The 20,013-nt window shown below is 38.3% G+C and overlaps 1 long non-coding RNA gene across 1 annotated transcript; it reads left to right on the top strand.

Moving 5' to 3' along the window:
* Positions 1–2,944: 2,944 nt before the first annotated feature.
* On the top strand, positions 2,945–12,502 carry LOC109028948 (uncharacterized). Its single transcript, XR_004069894.3, has 6 exons — positions 2,945–3,243; positions 5,135–5,188; positions 5,484–5,526; positions 5,744–6,120; positions 11,766–11,815; positions 12,404–12,502. It is a non-coding gene; the product is annotated as an uncharacterized lncRNA (long non-coding RNA).
* The last annotated feature ends 7,511 nt before the right edge of the window (positions 12,503–20,013 follow it).

Here is a 20,013-nt window from a genome sequence, read left to right as displayed (position 1 = left end):
GGTCACATGTGCAAAGACCAAATCATGTTTATGTAGTGAAATAACTTATCCCTTACTGTGGAAATAGAAATCCCTGGAAGCAAAAATTCTTGGGAACAGAAATTGTGGTTTATACATGATCTGATCTGCGATGTGGGGCTTTTATTCTTTTTCTGTTTATTGTGTGTGTGTGGGTGTGTGTTTTGTTTTGTTTTAGTAAACCACAAAGGGTTTTACTGTAATACTGAGAATAGTCTGTGTATGTGCATTTATTTGTGTGAATGTGGGTATAAAAAAGCCTCATTTAGACTTTTTCTCACTTCTTTGGTAAAGGCCTGGTTGAAACAACTTCCTATAGTTTTCTTGGTGAGGACAGAAAACACAACTTCAAGCAAGGGAGGAACTGCTTGAGCTCTCTAACAGCACACGCTTACAACTCACTTTAGAATGAAGTGTAGTGTGCAAACACCTAATTTTTACAAAACTGCTTGTATTCGGAGTTACTAATTACAAACCCTCATGCTCTCCCTTCTTTTTCTGTTCAAATCTGCAAGGTTATTTAATTGAAGTCCTATTTTGTGGGTGCAGATGCATGATGTGTTTGAATCATCAAACAGATTTAGTGTGTTTTGATTGTTGTGTGTGCCTCATTGCTATTCCCAGAATGTCGAGCGGAGCTTATGCTTCTCGGGAAGACTTGAAGCATGAAACAGTAAAAGAGTCCTTTCTTCTCCTCCCACCCCCTCGCCCCCCATTTTCGTTGAAACTTTGCCAATATCAGATCGCACTCTGTCTGTTGCTGCATTAAAATGAAGTCATTCCCTCCCACTTACCGCCTTCCCTGCTGCCCTTCCCTTTGCTCTCCAGCCCCACAATTTTCTTCCTAAGTGGGGAAACTTGCTTGCTTGCTATGGAAGAACATCTTTAGTTTTATATTTTTTCTGCCTTTCTCTCCTTTCCATTTCCCTCTCCATTTCTCCCTCCTTCTTTGCAGTGGTTTTTGGATTGGGGGCTGTGAATGGGAAAGAGAAGGGGCCTGTTTTCCTTTCGAGGTGAAAACAGCCTTGGAACCGGCAGGTGCACGGCCCCGAAGCAGCTGCTTGTGACTTGCAAGCTGAAGCGTCTTACTTCCCCCTCCAAGCCAAGAGCACTTCATATAATCCTCTCATGCAATTCACACTGTAATTGCAGAAACCCCAACTGCTAGGGCTCATATTATTATTATTATTACAATTATTATTGTTGTTGTTTTTCACTGATAACAACATCTTCTGCAAACAGGAAACTGTCATGTTAATTAGTTTTTGTGTAAGATGAGTTGCTTCTCTGGAAGCAAGATTTTGTTGTTGTTTTTTTTTTTTTTTTTTTTTTGCTCTGAGCCCTGTCCCCTGGCCCCCTCCAGCTCTAACCCCCTTGAAGGCCACTCAGGGAGTAGCACATGTGGAACTTTTATGTGGTTCTATAGGGCCTTTTATTACCCTGTGGGCCTCATCCTCTTCTTAAGAAAGAGGCCGGTGGTTAGGTGCTGGCAAAGAAAATTATTTTCTTGAACACCAGCTTGTTTTCTCAAGGTTCTGCTTATTCCTTTGGTAATTATGAGACTAAAAGGTCTTTTTTCTTTTTTTTGTTTTATCCATGAGTGCTTTAGACTATGGGACAATCATTTCATGGTTTTGAGGAAGAAAGGGAGAGGCATAAAAATATGGGGAGATTCTATTTTTTTCATGACAGTAAAAATGCTTAGACAATTAGTAAAAAATACTTTTATTGCTGATTTTAAAAAATCTGATATTTTGAGAGCCAGAAAATATGTAAACTATTACTGCCACCTGTGCTAATTTGTAATTTTCATCTACAACTTTGGCCTTTTTCGTTATTTATCAAAATCCAGCTATTTGTAACCACTGTCATGATTTTTATCACAGCTACATGCTACAAATACCTAAACTGTTGTTTAAATAGTATTTTCTTTATATGGACTTGCCTTTTAAATATAATCTACATGCAAAAGAAATTAATTGCTACAAAAATATCACTTCTATAAATGGTACACAAATGCAATTTACCATAAAGACAAAGTAACTACAAAAAATAAATAAATGCAAGCAATTGCTGTTACATTATTTCGTGTTATAGGTGTTGTAAACTGTAGGAAAGGTATTTTGTGTTACAGGTGTTGTAAAGTGTAGGAAAGGTGTTCAAGATGAGCACTGAGACTCTGTTCTTACCGTGATCAGAAGGACTGAAAGAGAACTGAAAAGAGAACGACTCTCTCACTTTGTGGACCAGTGGCATTTAATGCCATGCCAGTGTACCACTGCATACTGCTCTCCTCCTGGGGCATGTCCCCACGCAGTGCAGGTCCTGCACTTTGGGAAACGTAGTCCACTGTGTTGTTTGTGGCTCAGGTGGCCAAAAGTCCACCATGAATATTTGGCTGTAGAATGGCTATTTATTTTTTAAAGTTGGCTCATGATGTGTATGAACTATGTATTTCTAGTAAGAGAGAGACAAAAACAATTTCTCATACAGGAGAATTGGGGTCTAGTTGTAGATTAGTCAAATACAGAGCATACCAAAGTTCTAAATGAATATCAAGGGGAAACCGAGGAAAAACAAATTCTAGGATCCAAATGGCAATAATGGGAACTAAAACTGGGAGTCAAAATGGGATCAAAAATCTGGAGAAAGTGAAATATAGTCAGAAATGGATTGAGATGGATATTCCAGAAAAAAAAAGCATTTGTGATCACAGCTGAGATATCTGAGATTTTCATGTAGTAGCAGGTGATGTGCGAGAGAGAATGGCTGGGTAAAACACTGGGTAAAATCAGAGTAGAGACAGAAGAGCAATTCTTAGCTAATTATTGTGAGTCATAAAACACAATGTCTGAGAACTCCTCAGCTCACCTCCATACACCCACACCCACACGCAATATAGAGGTAAAAGGGTTGGTAAACCTCACAGTTTTTCTTAATCATAAATAAAACATTTTCTAAATATTTATGTCCTCAAACCTTCCACAAGCCCATTGTGACTTCACTATGTAAATCTTTCCAGTCATTCTTAATGGTTATATGGTCTTTATCTCCCCATGACACTCCTCCCACCATGTTATTCAGCCTTCAGATGGAAGCGACAGCCTAGAAGATGCATAAATAAGCTAGAAAATGTTTCTTCAGTAGAAATTTCAGTAGAAACTTGGTAAAATGATCTCTTTACAACTTCCATGATTTTATTCTCCAGGACAATATGGCAGGATGGTGAGTGCTGATGTGTTTCTTTAGGCCTGTATCTGTTCTGTGGTTGGCTGGTTAATGGCAGTTTCTAAAGTTGATGAAGCTTATTATTATTATTATTATTTTGAGTCGGAGTCTTGCTCTGTCATCCAGGCTGGAGTGCAGTGGCATGATCTCAGCTCACTGCAACCTCCGCCTCCTGGGTTCAAGCGATTCTCCTGCCTCAGCCTTCCGAGTAGCTGGGATTACAGGCACGCGCCACCATACCTGGCTAATTTGTGTATTTTTTAATAGAGACAGGGTTTCACCATGTTGGCCAGGCTGGTCTTGAACTCCTGACCTCAGGTGATCCGCCCTCCTTGGCCTCCCAAAGTGCTGGGATTATAGGGATGAGCCACCACGCCCGGCCTGATGAAGCTTATTGAAGATAACTTTTATGATCAATGTGTCTGTTTATATTGGTAAGTGAAGATGATCCTAGCATTGTTCTAAGTACTCTGACAGATAGAAAAGAAACATACTTAGGCTAGGCATAGTGGCTCAAGCCTGTAATCCCAGCACTTTGGGAGGCCGAGGTGGGTGGATTGCCTGAGGTCAGGAGTTCGAGACCAGCCTGACCAACATGGTGAAACCCCGACTCTACTAAATACAAAAAATCAGCCGGGTGTGGTGGCGCATGCCTGTAATCCCAGCTACTCGGGAGGCTAAGGCAGGACAATCGCTTCAACCTGAGAGGTGGAGTTTGCAATGAGCTGAGATTGAGCCATTGCACTCCAGCCTGGCAAGAAGAGCAAAACTCTGTCTCAAAAAGCAAACAAACAAACAAAAGAAACCTACTTAACAAATACTTAACTGAGGACTTACTATGTGAAAGGCTCTGTGATGGGGGTACAAGCGCGTAGTCTATTGCAATGATATTTGATAAAAACTCTGATAAGGGTAAGGACTGGAACTTCATAGAACACATGAGCAGGCCCCTAACCAAATCTTCTAAAGTCAGGACAGGCTTCCACATAGGCTGAGAACTTAAGGCCAAAACAGGAATCAGTGAGGGGGAGTCTAAAGGGAGAAGTTCAGGGAAGGAGAGGACCCCTGAAGGCCTGGAGGCGAAGGTGTGTGGGGGGAGTTTCGAGAACTTTAAGTAGCTCACCATGGCTGCAGGTTGGGAGGTAGGTGGAGAGCAGAGGCAGAAACTGAAGCTGAAGAAGGACGGGACTTGAAGGCCACGTGAAGTAGTTTAGATTTGATGCTGAGTGAAACAGAGAGCTAATGAAGGAGTTAAGAGAGCCGGACTGAAATCTGGGAAGAAAGGCTGCCCTGGAGAGGCGCGAGAGGAGGTGGAAATGTAGGTGATGGCACAGAGGGGAGGGTGAAGCATGATGAGGAATCTGACCAATTGAGCCTGAGGGTGCTTGCAGGGTGGGTCACTCTGGGCCAGCTGGACAGGCAGTGATCTCCAGGGACCAATGGCAAAAGTGCAGGTCATCACCATCTTAGCAGAGAGGACCGTCCTATAGGCTGAGCACCATGATATTGGCTTGGGGGTGAGATCATGCAGGGGAGTGGGGTAGGAAGTATGGAAGCCCTTTGGTTTTTGATCAAAGAGAGTATTTTTTGAAGATTTTTGATCAAAGACAGTATTTTTTTGGGCAACATTTGGCTAAGTGAGCTGAGTTCTTTCCTATTATAAATGTCCAGTATGCTTCATGAACCTGTTTTACTTTGACAATGAGCCTGTAATGTTAAGGGGAGCATCAGTTCTCACCATCTGGTAATGGTATTAATAAAAGACAACATTAGTGAGGTATGGTATCTCCTTTGGAGCAATCGCTGTGCTGAGCACTTGACATGTATTATCTCATTTTTCCTTCCCCAAACTCAATGAGGTCTTGTTATTATTATCTGTATTTTACAGATGAGAGTACTGAGGCTTAGAGAAGATAAATAACACCATAACTACATGACAGAGGTAGGATTTCAACCCAGGGTTGATTCCAGAGCCTGAGCTAGAAACCAAACTGCTATAGTTAAGGATGTATTGGACACTGAGTCTAAGGATTAACTGTGTACAAATTAGACATTTTTAAAATGCACAAACACAAACAATTAAAAGTCTTTTGGTTTCTTTCTGCATCTTCCTCTTGGAATTTTGCTGCAGGAAAAAGGTTTGATTAATAAGGGTTATGACTACTTGTTTCAAATTAAACTTGGTTTTACTGAACATGCAAAAGCAACAGGAAATACAAGTAGGATTTTTTTTCCAGGTTTTGATACTTAAACTTTTGGAGGATTAAATTTGCGAAAAAAGTAAGTAGGCTTTTATTTTTACATTTCACATATGGAGGCCATGCACTTTCACAATCCTTAAACTGGAAAAGATTCACAGAGTTAATCTACCCGAATCATGTAGTAGCCATTCCCCTTACTGAAAAACAAAATGTCACCAGAATTGTTACAACATCCAAATAGTGAAAAGAGTTTACAGATCAAACGCCTAATCTAACCCCTTTATTTTACACATAAGGAAGCTGAGGACCAAAACAGCTACAGGACTGACCTGCCCAAAACCACACAGTGAGTCTGCAGCCCGGCTTCGGACCAGAGTTTCTTCTGACAAGCGGCAAGCTCATTGATGGCCACACCCGCTCATCCTGGATAATAGTATTCCCCAGTGGAATTAACACGATGCATCTTCCTGGAGTATCATTTTTACTTTAAGATTTAAAAGCAAGCAAGCAAATTAAATAGTCATTTAAATCATATTTATATTAAGCCTAACATGGCCATATTGTAGAGCAAACCATCGGGATTTAATAAACAAAACAGGAAACTTCAAAGAAATGCTTTTTCTTGGAAAGAAGGCAGGAGAGCAAGAAAAGCGACTGCCTCAGCCTTTATCACGTGCGTCTTGTGGTTTAAATGTATTCTCTCTCCTTTAGAGATTTTCCAGAGGGCAAGTTTTTTTTGTTTTTGTTTTTGTTTTTTTTTGAGACACTCTGGGATCTGTTAGAAGTGTGACGGACAATAGTGAACTATCAATTAATAACATTGTTCATGATTATGCTGTTAAATAACTTTGAGAGATGTCAGAGACATGCCTTGCAGTTTCCATTAATGTATAATTTAAAATTGTCTAAATACATGTTAACAGATCCTTTAATACAATAGATTTCAACTTTTTATCTTAGAAATTTATTTTTTGAGCTAATATTAATAGATAATGTACTTGATTAGTAGTGTGTCACACGAATGAATGCATTTTGCATTCATTCAAGGTTATCTTTAAAATGATGTGAGTAATCTGTTTCATGCCCACAAGTACCATGAATGCTAACACTTCATTCTTAACTCATCTAGTTGTCATTAGGTACAGCAGCTGATACAATCTTCCATTAGACAGTCTCAGAACTGTGGGTGGTCTTGGAAACTATACCATATGAACTACAATACACAATAGAGTGAGTTGGGGATTTTTTTTAGCTTTAATTCTGAATCATGAAGCTCCTATTGGTTGAAATTGAGCAAAATAATAAAGTGGATCTTACTCTAGCATCAACTATACTGATGTGTTAGAGCAGAGTTCCTTATATCCTCTTTGCTACTTAAAGAATTTAAATTTGCCACAGTTATTTATTTATTTTTTTCAATTTAAATTGTTTATTTACCTAGCTAAAGGACCTGAAATAGCAGCGCTAGCAAACAGGGCGCACAGTTGACTGTTCACATTTTTAAAAAGCTAAATGCTCATAAAATAAGATATTGAAGAGAAAACGATAATGCATTTTAACTATGCTTTTGATTGAAACAGCACTGAGTACATGTCACTGGGACATTTTGGAAGTAAACCATGCAATTCACATCACATCAATACCAAACTGGCTGTGCTCACTGTGGTGTTATTATAAAGGGAGTTAACTCATAATGTTTGGAAACTCGATGTCACTTTAAAGGTCTGAAACTTCAGTGTTATATATTTTTAAAAATTTCTTTATAAAAATGCCTTTAAGTGCCTTAGATGTAATAAACACTCAGTAAGTAGCTATTGATTTAATTTCCACCAGAAACATACTGCATTGGAAGTCAGAATAGAAGTAAAATGCAAAGCCAATTATCAATTTGATATTTACTAGGTGGGTATGGAAGCAAGTGATATGTATGGTTTTGGCAATTCAAGAAAGATATATCTGCCCACAGAACTCTACACAAGTAATCATTTGCTAATCTCAAGAGAAATATTCTTTAAAAAACAAATCCTTTTGTGTATGCTTATAAAGATTAAAAAATCTTTCAAAACTTCATTGAAATGACAAGCAAACTATCTTTCATTTCTGTAAATGAGCTACAAATGTATGATTTTACAATTAAAAAAATATTTAAATGAGAAATCTGCAACCACAAAGAAGTTTAGACTGAAACAGTGCTACTTTTCTTTTTCTGGCATAGATGATCCCCTAGTCTTTTTCACCATAGTCTGGAGTCCTTGTAAAGAAACCACACACAAGTTATTCTCTGGGCAGAAGCATTTTAGCTTCCAACTTTAATTTTTTTGTTCAACAGGCAGATAGTTTAAAAAGTTTTCTCTCCCATCTTACTTTGTTTCTTAAAATCCTTCACATCTTAAAAGGATAGAATTATAGTGCTGTTCATTTTGTACCTTCCATCCTACCTGCTAAGTTGGTTTTGTTTTTTAATAACCTAAGCCTAATTACTAAAAATTCAGTTGCTCTCCTTCCTTTCCCTCTCTCTCTCTCTGTCTGTCCCTCTCTTCTTCCTTTCTTCCTTCCTCCTTCTCCAAGTCCCTCTTGTCCTCCCCACTCCCCCCTTGTCCCCTTTAGAAGCCCCTGGGATGACACTGTTCATTGATGCATCTCCCTCATTAGCATTGCTGCAGCTTGGCTCAGTGGTTTCAGAGGCAATCCGTCATGAGAAAACTGAAGAATGTGCCCCATTTGCATGATTCTGTGCCAGAATGCAACTTTTTCTCAGCTGTTCTTTGTGTAATTTCCCCTTGAGCGTTCAACTTTCCCATGAAGTCCTAGAAATCATATTACAGATTTCCAACCCAATTGAAATGCTTTACAGATTAGTTTTACATACTTGCTTCCTTCCCCCCAAAACTTCATAGTTCTTCATAAACAGAACAAATTAGTACATAAAAAACAGGTTTAGCCTTTTATTGTTTGAAGTGTAGGGCACATTAAATGAATAATTTTGCTTTGAAAATGCAGGGGTTCATATTATATGTGCAAATATATATTTATTACACTTGTCCAAATGAGGTCACAACACTACTAAATACTTAGGCAATTTCTGCTTTCCAGTCACTTAGTGCCACTTGCAAACCACATTTTGTAACCCACCATGGAACTCAGAGCAAAACATAGCAAAAAGGTGGATGAAATGCTCACTGTTTCTTTAATAAAGAGAGCTTCCCACGTAAGTCAAGATCTGTTTTGCAGTTCTTGGGTGAACCCATTTTAATAAAAGAATGAATTCATAGCTAACTAGCTGCTAATTAAATAAGTATTCTCACAGCATTTTTTCTAGATAGAAAATGACAACTAAAACAACTGTGAGATATGCAATCTGTTACCAAGATTTCCATTTTCCAGAAATTAAGATAAATGTAATATGGTATATACACAAAACACTACATTCCAGAAGAGAAAACATTCCATTAAAGAATGTTTATCACATTACATTTGAATTAAGAAGAAGAACCCAACTTATTTACGCACACACACACACACACACAAACACACACACACTCCGTAGCCCTTTTTAACGACGTTATTCTTCTCAGTATTATTATATACAAATTGATAGAGTCTTTTTATTCCCTTTTGACTTTTGGGTGCAGTCAGTAGTAAGAATAAACCATTTCTTCTTCTTATTCTCATTCTAAACACTGTAGAATAAATTATTTAAAAAATTACTTTTTGACCATTGGTTGGAAAGTAACCATAAAATAGCGAAGATATTCTAAAAGTGTTTTAGTTATAACTACTTAAAATTTTAAATGACTTCATAATCTTTGGGAAGGAGAAGATGAATTTAGAATGAGAAGGCTGAAAAGACCAAACTTAAAACCTACTGAGTATCAAACAGAATTAAAATAACTTAAAGATAATTCCCTGTACTAACAGAAAAAAAATAAAGCTCTTAAAATACAAAAATTTGGTCGTTGAAGAGCCGCTCACACGGTGATTAGAATTAGGTTGCAGAAGATTTCATTAATTATAGGTGACTGATTTTCCCTGGGCAGACAGCTCAGGTCTCCCGGCCCCCTCCGTCCACCCCCTCCCCAGCTCATCTCAAACTGTTGTCTAACCTTTCCCTTAATCCATCTCATCTTGAGCTGATGGGAACTGCTTTCATTCTACCTCTTGTGGAGGTAATGAAACAATCTTCTTATTCACTTGGTTCCTCTGAGCCGGTGACATGCAACAACAACAAAAAAAAGCGAGCGCCCTGATTAATGGCTGCTAATTAGCAATGTTAATGACCAGGTGTCCGAGAGTACGGCCAGCTCCTCTCAGCATGGAGTGATCGCTCAATGAGGGCCCTGCAAATCCATTCCCAGTGACCCTTCCCCTCAGCTGCCAGTAATGAAGCCCGCTTGCTCGTTACTCCCGGGAGAGACGCAGGAGGAGACCTGGGCCTGGGACCCAAACCCTTGCCTGGGGTCTAGTGGGTCTTCCATTAATTAAGGTTAGCATTTCTGGCCCCCAAAAAGCTCAAAGGTAGAGGAGTGAGGAACAGGGAGATGTACTCAAACCCTCTTTTGTCCAGAGGAGATTCTTTTTCTAAATGGAGCCAGTAATTAATTTTAACCATTTACATGTACATCTGTAATTTTGACTATGTGCTAGCTATACATACCATCTTCTCAATCAGATTCTTTTATTATCCCGAGATGATTCACATGGGTGAAGCAAATCTCATATTAGCTTTCAAATACAACTTTTTATCTGTGAGGTTTACATGCTTTTTTTACCATTCAGCACAGATTACCTAATGACAGCAGAAACTCGGTGCGCCTAGAGGCGTGCTTAAAAACATAATAGTAATCTTTGAAAATATTTTTTCTAGTTAGAAGGTAGGTTAAGTATGTAAGTGCTCTTATCTCTCATATTGGAGTAAGTGAATTATAATAACTTTTAAAACAAAACAACAAAACCAAAACAAGCTTTTCACAGAGCTTTATAGAGAATCAGCTCTATAAAGACCTGAAGAATTATTTTACTAATTAGAGTTGGTTCCTTTTTGGAATGCTGACCAGAAAATTGAAAAGTGACAGGACTGAAGTCTTTGTAGATAACTAACCATTAATTGTATTTGCCAATTTGTGACAGGCTGATTCTGAGTTTACACAATCATTTACTTTCCCCTCACTGGAGAATGGCCTTGTACTTCCTCCAAGCAAAGGGAGTGGGGATTCAGTTTGGAATAAACAAACTGAAATGGAAGAAAGTATGCTATACCATTGTTTTTGTTTTAGCACATTCTTTCTTTTTAATGTATATGTCTCAGGTTGGGATAATACCTTGGCGGATTTAGAAATACTATATATATACACTATATATATACATATATATATATGCACACACATATATATCTTACTTGCTGAAAGGTCGTATGTTTGATATCATTGTGATAAGTTTCTGTTAATGACATTTTTGATACATGTGTAATTTATTTTGGTAGAATGTGTTATTGTAAAAATTACCAACTATTCGTAGGTGATGAAATACCACCCATAACTGCACTTAATAGCAGAGTTTGAAAAATTGTGGTTACTACTTTGCTCTGGGCTAATAGGTCTGAGTAAAATTTGACAAGAAAAGCTTCAGAGCTGTACTTCCAAGTGTGGACAGGTCAAGCAATATCATCTCCTAGACCACAGAGAAGGAAGAGGCTGCCTAGATAGGTGTCTGGCTCCTCTTTCATTGGAGCCCACCTTCTGTTGCAGTAATATTTGATGTAGATTTCTGGGGAGAGGGATACAATTTTTCTCCCCATCATTAAATGATTTAGTACATTTTCTTTGTAGGAAATTTAGAAAACATTGAAAAGCATATGCATACATGTTCACATGTATTCACACATGCACACACAGCACCCACAATCCTAAACAGAACTATATCCATTGCCAACATGTTGTCATATATTCTAGCTATCTTTTTTTGTGCATACATACGTTTTTGCTTTTAACCGAAATTGTATCATACTGCAGATAATACTTTGTAAATTGCTTTACAAAGTTAACAATCCGACCATAACTTGTCATGAAATATTCTTCTACAATAGCATATTATGGCAGCCTCTACTAAGAGCCATGAGTCTCCATTGACCATGAATGGTTAATGACGATTTCTAGAGTGACTACAGAGCCACATTGCTGTGATGGCCCCAGTGCTAACGGGAAGGACACAGGCTCCATCCTGGCCAGTTCCTCCCTACCCAGTGGACTTTCAGAGTTTGTAGAGGATTGAGTCATATCCCTCCATTAGCTTAGATCCTGCTTCTTTCTCTTCTTTCTACAGTCTCCATACCAGTGCCAAGGAGCCAAAGAGAAGAAATGAGAATAATCAAGGTATGCTGTGTCCAATTAATTAACTATTAGCAAACGAAGGACCAAACAATGTGACTGTAAGCTTCATGACAGCAGGGAGTTTGTATATCTTTTCACCTGTGTATCGGCAGTACCTAGCACCATACCTGGCACATTGTAGATAATATATATTTGTGGAATAAATGAATGAATGAACAATTGAAAAATACATTTGACTGTTGTCTAGTTTGCATTTTCTTGAGTGGCAGAGAGAGTAATGGACCTTTAGTTAGTGCCCTTGGAATGCCCACAGGGACGTATCTCCAGAAGGAACTCATTCTCTTGCATGTTGCATTGGAAGTAGCACACATGAGCAGACACATGGTTTTATACTTCTAGCCAGAATGCATGAAAACCCTGAGATCTATCTGTCTTCTGCTCCTGTGTGGCTAGTCCTGCCTGCTCCTCAATTTGGTCAAAAGAGAAAAACAAAAACAAAAACAAACAAACAAACAAAATTTTGAGTCCCAAGGTCCTTAATTTGAACTTGCAATTAACGTGCGTTACAAATTAAATCTGGCAATTTAAATAATTAAATATTTTACTTATCTCTTTTTTCCTTTTTTACAGGTTTATGAAACCTATATAAAAACCTATGAAACCTACACAGTCTGTGGATGGAATGTGTACTACTCTAGGAAATGAATAAATACGTTATCAATAGCAGGGGAATCAGTTGCCCTTAACGTGACTCAAAGTTAGGAAGTGTGGGGTTAAAAAAATGTAGGGTTCATTGGATTTTTTCTTTCTTTTTTAAATTTAAAAACTTCAAGTTACCCTGGGAAAAATGACCAAGAAATAGTAGAAAATAACCACTTTGCTTCAAAAGATGTTTTGCAGCAATTAGCCAAAGAAGAAGCCGTATCCTCTGCAAGACATCCTCCTCTGTTGTGTGCAGTAGGGATGGCTGTTCCTTGACCCCTCTCACTCACCTACCTCTGGCGCTTTGTTCAGGGGGCAGACGCAGAGCGAGACCCTTTTGGTAAATTTATCCTGTTGGAATAGCAAATGGAGAATGCTGTAATGCATTCACCCTTTCCTCTATCCATCCATCAATCATTGTATTAATCAATCAATTGAAAAGCCTGTTTAAGCATCTCTCTACAGCCTATTATCCACACTGAGTCAAAGAAACATGGCTTCTGTGCTTTGCAGTTTGTAGTTTAAGAGAAAACAACAATGGAGGTAGGCACGGAGGATAAATAGACAACAGGTAAAACACTGAACAAGTATGTGAAATGTAAAGAATGATAATATTAGCATTGTCAATCAATTAACAGGTAGTTATGGTGTGGTAATTACATGCTCAGCACTGGGTTTGGGTGTTCTCCAAGTTAAATAGCTAAAAATCAGGAAGAATTTTTTTTTTTATTAATTACAGTTTTAAGTTGAGAACCTAAAGAAGTTTACTTTCCACTCTGCATAAAGCCTTGTGGAGGCAATAGGATGGGAATGAAAGGAGGTTGTGTGTTCCCACTTTGGTACTTGTTGAAAAGAATAAAATAGCTATGATGGGAGAGTGAACAAGTGATGGTTGAGACACTTGGATAACTTTAAAATCACAAAAGTGCAGAGTTGGAATGGGCCTGAAAAATCATTTTTTCAATGCTTCCCACGGTACCTAAAGATTGAGGCAAATTCGGAGGTTTGTTTTGTGGAGAATAAGATGTTGGTCAAGCAGGCATGAGAGGAGCCTGCTAAGAGACACAGAAGGAGACACAGGAAGTGAGGCCTTCCTTGGATGTCATCCTGACCCCGAAGAGGCCTTCAAAGCTGCTCCGAAGGGTCTTGTTCCTTATTTGTAGCCCATTTAAGAAGGCCCTAGAGGAGAATACGGTTGATGTAATCAAAACCCATAGTGAGATGATCTCTTCAGTAACAACAATAAGAGGCTGGAATTCAGTGAAGAAATTGTATTAATCCAGGCAAATGGTGCCCAAAGCCTGTATTTTGGATGTTTCACTCCTCTAACTTATGCATCAGGGAAAAACAAAATCCTTATTACCTGCTTAGGACTACTAAATTCCAAATCATAATCAAAGTTTGCTGATGTTGATATCCCAGCTTAATATATAATTAACCCATTTTTGAAATCTGGATAAAAGGTAAAGTGAATCCTTTTGGACAGACTGGGCTAGCTGTGGAAACTAAATCGAATGATCATAATATCATTTCAAAATATTTAAGGAGTGAAGAAATCAAATCTTTGTTGACTATCAACCCATAGTAGTCACTGTGCTAAGCGCTCCAACGTTGCGTAATTCATCCTTATCATACTCAAAATAAAGTAGTATTATCCACAGATTACAGACTCGGAGGCTTAAAAAGTCAAGTAACTGGACCCAAATCCCACATAAAGTCACTGAGTGATAAGGAGTGGGTGACAACAAGCCACTGCTTTGCCACAGCACCATGCTGTCTCACATAATTTGGACGTTTTTTTTCTTTTAGGGATAGATTATCCCAGAGTTGGGCAAAATCAATATTTCTCACCCATGCAGTCCTCCAACCCCCAATTCACTGGGCATACAGGTTATAATGGTTGGGTGGATGTGTGGTTCTTCCTATTTTTGGTACAATCATGACATATCATTTGGATATAGTTGTGGATATCCAGAAAGTGTTTATGCTCAGGATCTGGTAAGAAGCCAAGTTGGCTAAAATTTTTGAAGCATCAAAAAGAAGTTTTTCTCACCAAAGAGGATAAAACTCCAGAAAAGTACTGAGGCTGCTGATAAAGTATCTTAGACCCCCATCTTGCCCTTCTGAAATCAAGTTCCAATTTTAGGGGTGCTAATGTGTCAATCTGTACTCCTAAAGTTTTTCACCGTAGACCTGGGATTATGATTTACTGCTCACATTTGCCCTGAGGTTGTGTCTTGCGACCCCTATGACCATGTCCTTGAAGACTTTGGAAGAGACTGCACTTCTCTTTCCATGATACATGAACATTTCTTCTACCACCTTTAAAAAACGTAATTGCGAGGGGTTTTCAGTGTAAAGAGGATCTCCTGGAAGTCCCCAACTATTTGAGATTGGTTCCATATAATGAAGATATTGATGCCAGATCACAAGGTGATTGGAACAGAGGCTCTCAATGATTGCTTTTTGATGAGCAAGCAACAAGAAGCTGCTGGATCATAGCGCACCATCTGGGGGAGCTTGTACATATGAGCTCTCCATGACCATGGCTGCTGGGGACCCCATATGCAGCTCTAGGAGTGTGAGAGTGTCCTGAGGATTCTCTTAGTTTCTTGCTGTTTGAGAGACACTCAGACATTTTCAGGGGTCTCTGACAAAAAGCAACATCATATTTCCACTCAAGACTGAAAGTTACAGTGGAGCAAGTGGAAACCTTGAGGGGGTAGTGCTTTTAATTTTGAAATCTAAAAAGAGCTAAAGGTTCTTTCTGCTGTGTGTCTGGCCATTCTAAGAGCCATTCTGCCCAAATAATACCAATTTAACGGAGGGTAGGGAGATGGGAAAACTAATAGAAATTGCGCTAAACTAGGATCTTTATAATGATTGCATTTTTCCTAGGTGAGAGGTATTATTCTTTCCATTTTACATATTAAGAAACTGAGGCTCTGGAAAATGAGATGTCACAGAGTTGGTAAGAGGTAGAGCCACATATTCAAGTCTTGGTGTGACTGCGAAATCCTCCATAACAGTGCTGTTCAATATGAGAATTATTAGCCATTATAGCCCTTTTTATTAAAATTAAAATTAAATTTAATAAAATATTCAATTCCTTAGTCAAACTTCAGGTGCTCATTAACCGCACGTGGTTGGTGACTAGTATTGAACAATGTAGATATAGAATACTTCCTCCATCAAAGAAAGCTCTGTTGGACAGTGCCTCTCTATAACCATGCTGAGAACTTTCTTTGGCAGAAGCATTTGTGGAAAATAACAGTAGTGAAACTCTTCTGCTATGTTAGTGAAGAATGGTGAAGGTAAAGGGAAAGATTGATGTACTTGGAAAATCTTTAACAAAGTAGTTTAGTTGTAGACACATAGTATTAACTAAGCCAATGGCAACGATAATAGTAATATCTAATTGTTCACTGCTTCTTATATGGTAGGTACTATTCTAAACTTTGTGCATATGAACTTATTTAATCCTCACAGCAATCCTACAAAGTAGATGCCATATGATCTCCATTTTATAGATGAGGAAACTGAGGCACAGTGAAGTCAAGCAACTTCCTAAGGTTATCCAGATAAAGGAAAGTAAACCAGGATTGCAACCCAGATAGTCTGGCTTCAGATACTGGATGCATAACCATTATGTCATACAAGAATGTTTTACAGGAGTACAGAGGGGAAAGTTTTGAGAGTAAGTTGGTGGTTAGAAATGGAGGTATAAAAAGCAATGCATTGTTTTTTAAAAGCGGAATAACCTGAAAACCAAGCAATACTTCCTCTTGCATGCTGTCTGTGTGCATGTGTGCACAGTATGTTAAGTACATATTACATATAATTTTATATATATAAAACACATATTTTAAGTATATACACATACATCCAAAATTTGTGTTTGTGTGTGTGTGTATGCATAGCAGTTTATGAGACCAAGTCAGATACAGTGTTGTTAATGGGAAGTAAATAAGATAAAAGGAGAGGATATTATAATTGGAAAGCAACAACTATTATATAATTATTGGTAAAATTTATTTTCTCTACCTGCTTCAACCATAAGTAAAGGAGAAAAATATTGGTTAAGATGAAACCCAAATGAACTAATCTCATTGTTTTTGTAAATTTTCCAGTTTGCAAAGTAGGTTTAAAAGTTTTGCAAATGTTTCAGGAAAATTTTGGAAGAAGGACTTCAGGTTTGACTTGAACGATCAGAATTTCAATTCCTGTTATCTGTGTGTAAGGTGTGCACTCGGAAGTTAAGAATTCTTTTGTATCTACTTATCTAATTTAGCATTCCCAAATGATGTTCATTTGCCCATCCATCTTAGTTTTATCCTCACCGTTATCTTTACAAAGGATGATAATTTTTCACAACAAGTACCACGTGTGTGTTGGGGCCATTGCCGTTTCAAGTGTTAAGAGTGGTTCTAGGCTCGGTGTGGCGGCTCACACCTGTAACCCCAGAACTTTGGGAGGCCGAGGCAGGTGGATCATTTGAGGTCAGACGTTTGAGACCAGCCTGGCCAATGTGGTGAAACCCCATTTCTACTAAAAATACAAAAAAAGAAAAAAAATTAGCCAGGAGTGGTGGCACACACTTGTAATCCCGGCTACTGGGAAGGTTGAGGCATAAGAATCGCTTGAACCTGGGAGGTAGAGATTGCAGTGAGCAGAGATTGCACCACTGCTGTCAGCCTGGGTGACAGAGCAAGACTCTGGCTCACTAAAAAAAAAAAAAAAAAAAAAAAAAGAGTGTGGTTTCATTGATATCATACTTGTTGGGTGGGTTAGTCCTGTGGATATAGCTTTTATTTTAAGTAAATACAGAAGTACTTAGAAAGTGCTAGCACTTATGCTTGTAATTTTTCAATTAGGAACAATAATATGTAAAACTAAATTAAATTTTCATCATTAACAAAGTCCTTTAGTTCTCAAGTGGAAACAATTTAAAACTCAGTTTATTTTGTAACATTTTTGCTGATGAGTAGTTTTTTTTTTAAGTATGGGAAACATGGCTTTTTTTAAAAAATAGAAATACAACTAGTATTTTAAGTTCTGTTTAGTATAACTTTCTAAATTAAGATACTACCCATGAAAACAAAAGTCTCATTACCTTTCTGGTGACATCTAAGAGTCACCTTAACAAATTGGCGTGTGATATCAGACTACGTTACTATGACCATATATGAAAAATTCTCTTAACTTTGTAATGGTTATAATCTTACCTGTCTTCCCTATCACTATGCCCATTTTAAATACTTATTTTAAACCAAATGAAAAATCTTTATTATAGAGTGTTACAGAATGGAGGATTTTTAAAAGAATTATTCATAAAAGTATCCATTTTTTTCTCAGGAAGATAAAGTGCACTGACTATTACGTACAGGAATTGGTGACTTGAATTTTATCTTTTTGAGCTGTAATTTCAATGTTGGAAACAACTTTAGGGATCATCTAGCCCTTCCCTCTTAGAAGCTTAGTAGACCGACCCCAACGCTGCACACAGCTAAGACTTGAGCCTGGATTTTCTCTCTAGGAGTCATTAACCAACCAAAGCTCACCATTTTTTGTTCACTTTTTGATCAGATCTTGGACACCTCAAATCTTGATTTAATAAACATTTAAACCACTTGAGAAATGGATTGCTGTTTTGCTTTGCTCAGCTGCTGCAATCAAACATGTACCGAGTCTCCTGTGCACATGATCCATGCAGCGCTGTGCTGAGTCTATGAAACCACAGAACTGGAAGGGACCTTTGAGATTATCTAGTTCAATTGCCTTGGCTTTCAGATGGAGAAAATGAGAAGTGAACGGGTGTCACAGGGCCACACAGCTAGCCAGCATCAGATCTGTGCCCCTATTCCAGATGGCCTGACCTCGAGTCCGGTCCTCCTATTACTATGCTATTTCCACTGCAGTGTACAGTTCCGAGGGTATAGTCAGGTGTTCAAACAAGGATCCAAACATTGCTGAGGCCTATTGACTTTTGTTCCTGTTGCCTTATGGGTGGTTGGGACATTGACAAAGCATAAATATTTGCCAAAGAATCATGAATAAGCTCAGCTGGAAATCAACTTTGATATGCAAATGACAGAGGTGGTTATAAACATGAAAAAAAAGTTTTTTTTTAAATTAAAAAAAAAAATAAGTGGTAAAGCACATGGGGTCAGGCAAGCCATTTAAGAAAATGGCCTTCTCCATGGCATCTCATTGCTCTGGGAATATTGCAGTGGAATGGGAGCTTTGATAATCTCTGCGAAGAATAATGGCAAGGGGAAAGAAGGCTGCTTGTCGACAGTAACCTACAGACAAATGAAAACCCGGGCTGTGTCCTGAGAGTTTTAGGTAATCCAGGCTCATAATTTGATTTGAGAAGAGCTACTCCAGGCTACTGTGTAATTATAGAAGCATTCACTCGGCTGGCTCCTGTTCGCCTCATCACGTTCTACTTCATTGCCCTTTATACTAAAGCCCCTGTTGATGAGAGGGCGGAAACAGTAAGTACAAATAAAGCAATTAGCAGGTGGGGAATGCTACCACTGTTTAAGGATAACATACAATCTTTATTGGTACTTATTAAGTAGAAGTCTAGAGCTTAGAGACAAAGGGAAATATCACAAGCCACAAAAATGAAAAGGAGTGTGGGAACAAAAGGAGAATGGGGAAAAATTATACCAACGTTATCTACTTCATATTTCACAAATCTTGTCCCAGAGGCTGGTTTAAAAAACCTTCAGTTTATTTATATTATAGTGAGTTACGTTCTCAACTAAAATTCACCTTGTAGTTTTCTTCCTTCTTCGGACCTACTCTTTTATGATGTGAATTAACTTGAAAAACATTTTAAACAGTTACTGTGTTCCTTTGAGTTTTGAATTTGGGTTGTAGTTAAATCCGCCAGCAGGGGGAGTTAGGATAATTAACAAATCTTGGCAGGTCCTGACATTTAGAACGTAGATTCATAGGCACTGTTGGCAGCACTGAAAATGCCCACTGTAGATAAGGAATATAATGGGCAAAAGGAGGAAAGCAAGAGGATTTCAAGTGTTCTTGAAATCCCAGCACAGGATATTGAAGATGGACAAGAAAATAGGGTACAGGCTTTCTACCTCCATTTGCAGAGTAATCCACGCACTCTGATTCTTGGTTTACTTATCTGAAAGCACGGATAATATAACTCTGTTCATCCAGAATGCTATAATTCTCATATATTGGCAGATAGCATTGCTCTTCATGCTCTAGCCTTATTTCTTCTGTCTGAGCACCAAGGTAGAGTATAAATAATTGCTGTGCTTCTCAGAGCAGCCACAAGAAGATGTCGCTTGCATCTGATTTGGGCCTAGTGCCTTTGTCCTTGCACGCCTTATTAATTAAAGCTCTGCTGTCAACTTCAGCTACCTAAACAGGATATAGTCTCCAATTTGAATAGATTTCCAAGCAGTCAACTTGAAAGAAAGGTATGGGAGTTTGCAGAAAAATCAATATGTTTTTCCTTTGCCTTAGTAGCAGGAGGGTACTTTGGGCAGAGACGTGTACAG

Source organism: Gorilla gorilla, chromosome 2 (genome assembly GCF_029281585.2).
Source record: "Gorilla gorilla gorilla isolate KB3781 chromosome 2, NHGRI_mGorGor1-v2.1_pri, whole genome shotgun sequence".
NCBI lineage: Eukaryota > Metazoa > Chordata > Mammalia > Primates > Hominidae > Gorilla > Gorilla gorilla.
The sequence above is the reverse complement of the archived record's forward strand: the minus strand, read 5'-3'. Positions and strand labels throughout refer to the sequence as shown.